Raw genomic sequence first — 8,147 nt, 5'->3', positions numbered from 1 at the left:
ACACACACACACACACACACACACACACACACACACACACACACACACACACACACACACACACACACACACACACACACACACACACACACACACACACACACACACACACACACACACACACACACACACACACACACACACACACACACACACACACACACACGTCAATTTTGCTTCTTTGGTAAACCAAATGCATTTACACTCACAGATACATCTTACTACAAGGCCCAGATACACTTCCCATTTATAATCACCCACATCCTCGGTTTGTGTGACAACAACTTCCCTCACTCATCATGTGAAAGAGGATGTGTAAAAAGAAGTGTCGCACAATGAAATCTAGATTTTTTTTGAAGCTATAAAACTGATGAATTAGTAAGCCCATAAACTGCATTTTGGTTCATTTATTTAATAGCAAATTCAAAGAGGATATAGAAACATGTTTCCTTCACTAAGTATCATAAAGTAATATTGATCGCACAATGTGATGGCTATAGAATAATGAGACCATCTGCATTCTGATTGGTTTCCTAAAGATCATATTATCACTTTGCAATTCTGTCTGCCACCAGGTACGGTTTCCTGGCAAATATTAGCATATAAAACAGAAAGTCTTGAAAAACAATATGTATTGTGTCCTTGTTAGTGTTGCCAACATTTTTTCTAATAGCTAAAAGTGGTTTTACTTTGTATTATGGATGTAATCGCACAATAATTATAATAAAGCTTAGTGGTTGTGTTGGTTACGGCAAGGACAAACTGGCAAGAGGAGAGGAGGAGCCCGGCTGATGGCAGAAAAGCCTTAGACTGAGTAGCATTGGGAACCAATTACATTTTGATATGTTTAAAAATATGGTAGGTTGAAGCTCTTAGTTCAGTTAAATAGGCCAGAGTGGATTTATGTTATTGAACTAAACATCGTCAACTGACTCAGAGTTCAATTAAGCCTCACGGCACGCAACTCAACATGAATAAACCCGTAGAATTACTCATGTCTCATGGGAATGAAGTGAGCTGCAATTTGCCTCGCAATTAACTTCAGTCATAAATCAGTGAAATTATAGTCACATGTTTTAGAAACCTTATACTTTCCAGGGATCCAATGCCTGCAGAATTTGTCGAAGAATATTGTCACATAACTCTAAGGAGAAGCCTGAGCTTTACATGAACTACTGTGCATCTGCTAAAATGCCATGCCAGCCAGTCAAATGATCAGGCAGTTACACAAGATGTCTTCTCAGGTTGCCCTAATTTCACAATGTTGGTCAAGATAACCAATCCTTTAGCTTCTGTTTTCATGTTGAATTTTTATCATTTTTTGGATGAGAACTCCTTTTATTTAGCTCATTTCAGCCTGGATAAATAAAAGCACATTGTATTATTAGGGAGCAGAGAAACAATTCAATATTATTGAAAAAAAGCACAACAATGTTTTTAAGAAGGAGATGTTGTAGTTTCTTAGGTCTAAATAACAATAATTCAAAATATATCTTCTCAGAATTACAGGATTTTGTCCCAGTTGAACACCATTCAAGCTATATAATAATATGCTCTAATAAGTTTTGTAAGATCTGATAAGTTGAATGGCTAAATATGTGAACTGTAACTCTTTTTCAGTTGAGTGGTGATGGACACATTTAAGGAATGATAACTCTTTCTCTGTTTCCTTCTGTACCTTGTTGATTAATGGGGGTTCAAAGGTCTGTTTTTCCAATGTAGGTTGATAACTGTTCATGCAGAGAGGTCATTGAACCCATGTACCCCATCTCTATCCTGTTGACAACACCTCCAGGGATTTGCACTTTTGGAATTTGCCCCACAGAATGTTTTTTTTTTTTTGTATTCCTACAAAACAGCATAGGTGAAACATTTTAGGGTCACCTTATTGCCGAAAAATAACACCCAGATTAACATTCAATAATTATAAAATGTAATATTAGTGATCTCTTCACACAAAATAAAATAGAGGCAGGAAAACAAACATCATATTTCTCTGTTGTTCTGATGGCAAACATGACAAACAAACTTCATGAGAAAACATCTTGTGAATTTGGTGAGTTCCTGACTGACAAACAGTACTTTATGTGCACATAGAAACTCACGTCATACCTTATGTTGTCAATCCAACAATCAATGGCTACAGGGATCAGTAGCTCCAGGTTGAGCCACAAAGTGAAAAAGTCTGTTTTCTTATAGCAGATGTAATGGACCACACTGGGTTTATCCAGCTTTGCCTCCAACTGGTTTCCCAAATCCCCCGGAACTGCAACGAGCAACATTAGTAATGAGTTGCAGTAGTAAAAACTCACAGTAGCAATTAGGCTCAAAAGTGTCAAATTAGCCACATTAGCAAAGAGTAACATTAGCAAAGAGTTACATTAGCAATTAGCCACATTCACAAAGAACCAAACTAGCAATTGGCCATATTATCAAAAGTTACATTAGCAATGAGTCAGATTAGTACATTTTCAAAAAAGCAGTTAAGAGATAAGCCAGCATTTATTTAGCCTAATTAATCAAATTATCAAAGACTCACATTATCAAAGAGTACCATTAGAAAATAGCCACATTAGCAATTAGCAAAGGATTGTGGATAGATTTTAATTATGATCAATTCTGATGGCAATTCGACTTCTTTTTAAAAATGGATATACTTTTGTATCAGTTATCAATAGCTAAACTTGAATTAAGACAAGAGAGATTGCTTTTAAAAATATGCAGATTTAAAAGGTAAAGGTAATAACTACTTTCCACCCATGCACCCTTTGCTTATATTTGGCACTGTGTCACATTATCCTGTCCAATCCTATCTTAAAACATTCACATTTATGTTTACATCTTTTAATATACTTTATTGTTGTATATGTGTCCTGCCATTGTTCATCTTAGCTCTGCTGCAAGCCACATTTCTCCCACTGGAACATTAAGGAATTGATGTTAACAATCCAAAGCTGTAAAGTCATGTATTGGGCCAGTTCTCAATGATGAATGCCCAGTAGCAAATGCATATAGATTTAAACACTGACATTGAAAATAAATAATATTGAGAAAAGGCAGACATCAAACATCATATTTTTGAAAGACTGAAACTAAAAAGATGTATTCTCTCTATTCGTTCAAATTGGGAAAAAAGTTGTGCAGCATGTTAAGCTATAAATGTGTCATTTGTTTCAGTGCTTTAAGAAAAAAGTATGATGTTCCTGATTATTGGGCTTAAATTTGACATTAAGAAAGTGGTATATGGGGTGAGTTTGAGTCAGTGTTCATTTATCAGAAAGGTTCAAATTTTGTCTAGCATGATAAATATTGACCACTTCTACAAAGTGGACTGCAAATCGAAAAAAAAAAAAAACCTTCAGGTTGTTAAAGTGACAAACTTACAAAAACCGCACACAGGCTTTTGTCTATGAATGTTACACTAATTTGAGTGACAATAAGCACTCAAATGCTTGTTAAATGGCAGTTTGAAAAGACTGTACTATTGATAATTAAATCAAAGGACACGACAGAGGTAAAGAAAAGCAACGTGTTTTTCCATTCTCTATTGATGTGTGTTATACCACTTAAACAATGTTATTCAATCTGCAGGAACTTGGTTTGTAATAGCATCAACATGAGGTCAAGTAAGAATTATTTCAAAACACCTTTCCTCACAAGTATATAACTACCTTAGCAAACAAACTGCAACAGATAACTGTAGGTCGAGCAGCTATAAAGGCTCTTATGACACACTCATGAGGACAGACAGAGGCTGTGGTTGTAAACAATGATAAGATTGCTCTAAATCCAATAACCTTTCAAAAAGGAGTTGTGTAAGAGGAGAAATTGCAGATATGTAAGCTGTTTAGGGGTAATGTTATATCTCTAAGCATGGATTATAGATTGAAATTTAAATAAAAGGCATACAAGTGTATTTTAGTACAAAGTTAGATAGAGCCTTCCTCTGTAATCTGGACACATGATTGGCTGCATGAATAACTCAAGTCATATGATCACTGCTCTGCCTGTAAACAAACACACTCTCACATTGAAGAGGAGAACAACCTGCATTATGTATGCAAATAAAAAATGGGTTAAATGTTAACTAATCTTGTATGTGCACATTAGTGTGGTAATAAGGGCTCTTGTTCCCGATATCCGAAATACTTTCCCTGACAGTGCCGAGCCAGACTACTTTCACAAATATACAAATTTAAATACATTCCTTGACAGTCCTATTAAATCCTCAACAAACGATGACCAAATACATTTTCGGAACTTGTTTTTCTATTCGGCAGAAACTTCAATGATTGAAATTGAATTTCTTCAGGTTAATGTTGACATGTAAGTAACCAGTGGTACACACTGTTCTCTACGACCAATGTTTGGGCGTTTTATTGGAAGATGAAGATGAACCAACAGGCCAAACATTTACTTAAGTTAAACAGTTTGTAATCGACGTATGCACACATTGGATATCTATATAACAGCCGAATTGCCAAATAGTAATTTGAACATTGCTGAGATTTATATGAAGCGTTATAAGGTTTACAAAAAGCCCAAAAATATGTAATTGGCTGTAGAGCCGATGAACGGGAGTCAGAGGCGGTGTAAACTTTAAACTATAAAACTTTGAGGGGAGTTTGGCCCATCTTGAATATTGCCCACGGCAGCTAGCTGTTGATGTGCTGGTTGGGCTGTTGCGCAATAAAGCAACAGACAGTAACAAGAGTAAAAACAATGAAGAAAACACTTACTGAGGACCACGGGGGGTCTCGGGGGCTGACAAGATTTGCCTCCGAGACATTTCTCCAGCGTTTTCCCGCTGCTCCGAGCCGAAAATAACAACAATAACAACCCGACTTGGAGCAGCGAAGATAGGGCGGTTATCCGGTGCCAAGCCGCCATGGCTCCAGATGTCTCATAGCCGGGCGATCATGGTAGCCTCTTCGGTGTGTGTCGGTCTTTGGCGGATTCTCTCTGGTTTGCTGTTAGAGCTCTCTGAACAGATGTACCTCACCGTTGATTGATGAACAGTAAACAAGGTAGTGATCACGAGGTAACGATTACAGAGCAATCCAGCCAGCAACACGACTTTCAGCTATCAAGGCAAAAGTAATCGACCGCAGATGTAGTCGAACAGACGCAAAGCGAGATAAAGTTTGACATTTGTCTTAAAGAACCCATGTCATGGCAATTTCTACCGATCATATTTCCATTGTTGAGGTCTACTAGAATATATTTAAAGTGTGCAATTTTCCAAAATCACATTGGCTTCTCATACAGCATCTCTATGCAGTAAGCATTTTTTGGAAACAAAGTACTTTGCAAATATAATTCCTGTTTATTATTATTATTATTATTATTATTATTATTATCAACAAAGTTTCTTTTTTATACAGTGAGGTAAATGGTTAATGTGCATACGTCCTTCCGTATGCATTTACAGGTGAATACGTCTGCATTTCCTTCCAAATACTAGCCTCATAAAAATGTAAATATAATTAATGCAAATAAATTACTATAATCATAATCAATTCAATTATATAAATACTATGTTACTTTATAATGTAGTTGTAATATAGAGACAAAACATGCTTATTACATGCTCAAAAACTGATATTTCTTAAATCTGTATTCAAATGTGGTTCCCGCTGTCAGCCAGTAGCGTGGCGTGGGAAAAAAAGTAGGGGAAGCCAATAATACGTCCTTTCTTTTGGGGTGGGGGGGGGGTTTGGTGGTCAATGTAATAACGTAACCAGATGAGTGATTACAGCGCCCGGTATCATTTTACACACATTTGTATCATACAGATGCAAGACTTACACACGGCTGTTATCTGACCGACAGGTCCGCACGCACTCTCCAGCCCAGTGGTTCTCAAAGTGGGGGGCGCGCCCCCCCTGGTGGGCGCAGAGGCATGCCAGGGGGGGCGCGAGAGACCAGGAGGAAAAATGGTTATAAAAAAAAAAAAAAAAAGATTAAAAAAAAAAATCATAATTTGAAAAATTATTGATTCGAAAATAATATGATGCAGTACAGTACTATTACGTCTGGGTCTCTGTTTCATTAAAGCTCGGCTCTGTGTGTGTGTGTGGAACGAGCCATTTTGTGTGCGCATGAGAGAGAGAGAGAGCGCACCGGTACTGGAGATCGTTGTTGTTAGCTTCTGGTGCTAGCGAGCTACGCTAACGGATATAAGGAGTTTTTTCAACAACAAAGTGGAGGAGAGTCCTCTCCTGTCAGACTGAGAGCTAAAGGACTCTCTCAGTGTTATCTCAGTGGGTCTCAAATGTTTTGGTCACCATTAATGTAAATAATTATTTCCGAGGCACACGTTTATATGATCATTATAGTTATAAAAAAATAAGAGAATAAATGAAAAACAGGTATGAAATACTATATGACAGTAAAACAAGAATAAAGTTTAAAAGGGTGATTTGTAAAATATCCATCAAGAAAAAGTAAATCTGTTTACATTTCTGTTTCATATGGGTGTTGAGAGATGTATCCATAGATCTCTTCCTTTCGCTCTCAAAGTGCACCAGATTGATGCTTTTAACTTCAATATTTAAAAATAAATCTTCCCGGGGAAGCTTGCCCCCGGACCCCCCTATGTGACGTCCACACATCACCTATAAAAATAGCACTTTATCCCTGCTTACACCTATATGCCGTGAGCTGAATATCGAGCCTTCATTGTAACAGTCGCGGGTACGTTGTGTATTTGCGTGGGGATTGTTGCAGTAGAAAATTCCACTGTAGCGACCGGTACATTAATGGGAAACCCTAAATGTTTGAGCACCCTCTATGAAACGTCAAGCTACCCCACAGCACCCCCAAAATAAATCTCTGGCGCCGCCACTGAGCCTGATTATTCGTTTTGGGGGGGCCCGACTTTTTTTTTTCTCCAAAGGGGGGGCCTGACAGAAAAAGTTTGAGAACCACTGCTCCAGCCCAAACTCTAATAAGCATTCATTCACAAACTAAATCAGGAGACCTTTAACGTTTTACGTCTGGTTCGCTCCTTTGTTCCTCGCTGTACACAGCTCCAGTTTGGGCATTGGCCTGTCATCAGATTGTATTTGTTGTTGCTGCTGCAGCGGAAGTTTAGTACAATTATTTTTGATTAAATACTCCAAATCTCCACCCTCCATAATTGCACTTGCTTCAGTTGCTTGCTACTTTCTAACGGCGGTAAGAGTGGTGCAGTGACGCTATCTATCTTCTATCGATTAGATTTATGATTCGAAAATTATAAAAGTAGGGTAGACATGTGGATATTTTCCGACTGAACAAAACGTGCATTTACCTAACAGGTTCGTTTTCCACTGACCTTTTTTCGAGCTATTTTCCAAAATCCTATGGAGAAATCCCATTGCTATTTTCTCGAGCGAAACCGAGCGCAGCTTACTTCCGCTTTTTGGGACGCGTCACTGCACCACTAAGTTGATGCGATTTGATTGGATTGTGAGGCAAGGGAAGCCAGCCGCCTCTGGCTTCCCTTGGCATGGCCCTGACCAATAACAGGTTGGCAGGGGCATGACGTGAGCCTCATCTGATTGGTCAATCCCTTCATTTTTTTTCACCAAGGGAAGCAAATTTCGGCTGGCCTCCTCTCGCAACAGAGAGTGCAATCTACTGTTTCACCATAACATCTAGAGGGGCGCTGTTTCAGTCTTTGTAAAATACTCAATGAGAATGGGGGAGAAACGGGCCGGCAGCAACACACAACAAAGAATTTCCGAAACTAAACGAAGTGTTTTTATTGATTTATTAAAATTATAACTACAATCCGAAAAAACAGGGGAAGCCTGGTTTCCCTTGGCCTCCAGGAGAAAACGCCACTGCTGTCAGCAATGTATCAACAACGACACACACATTTCTATCAGTATTTCTCTGTGTTGTGGTTGACATGATGATGATGACTGTTAGGAGTTAAGGGGAGAGGCTGAGCATCACCATGAAATGTGCAAATTGCGCGGAGAACTGCGCTGAGAACTGCGCACAAGCCGAGCTCATAAATTGAGCTCATAAACTGAGCTCATAAGCCGAGGCCCCCTGCGCGAGGCCCCCTGCGCAATGTGAGGCCCCATGCAGCCTGCATGATCGGCCCAGGCCCACCCAGTTTACTCATTGGCCCACCCTGAGAAAGCTTTGGTGTA

This window comes from Notothenia rossii (genome assembly GCF_949606895.1).
Source record: "Notothenia rossii genome assembly, chromosome: 5".
Classification (NCBI taxonomy): domain Eukaryota; kingdom Metazoa; phylum Chordata; class Actinopteri; order Perciformes; family Nototheniidae; genus Notothenia; species Notothenia rossii.
This window is presented reverse-complemented; position numbering follows the sequence as displayed.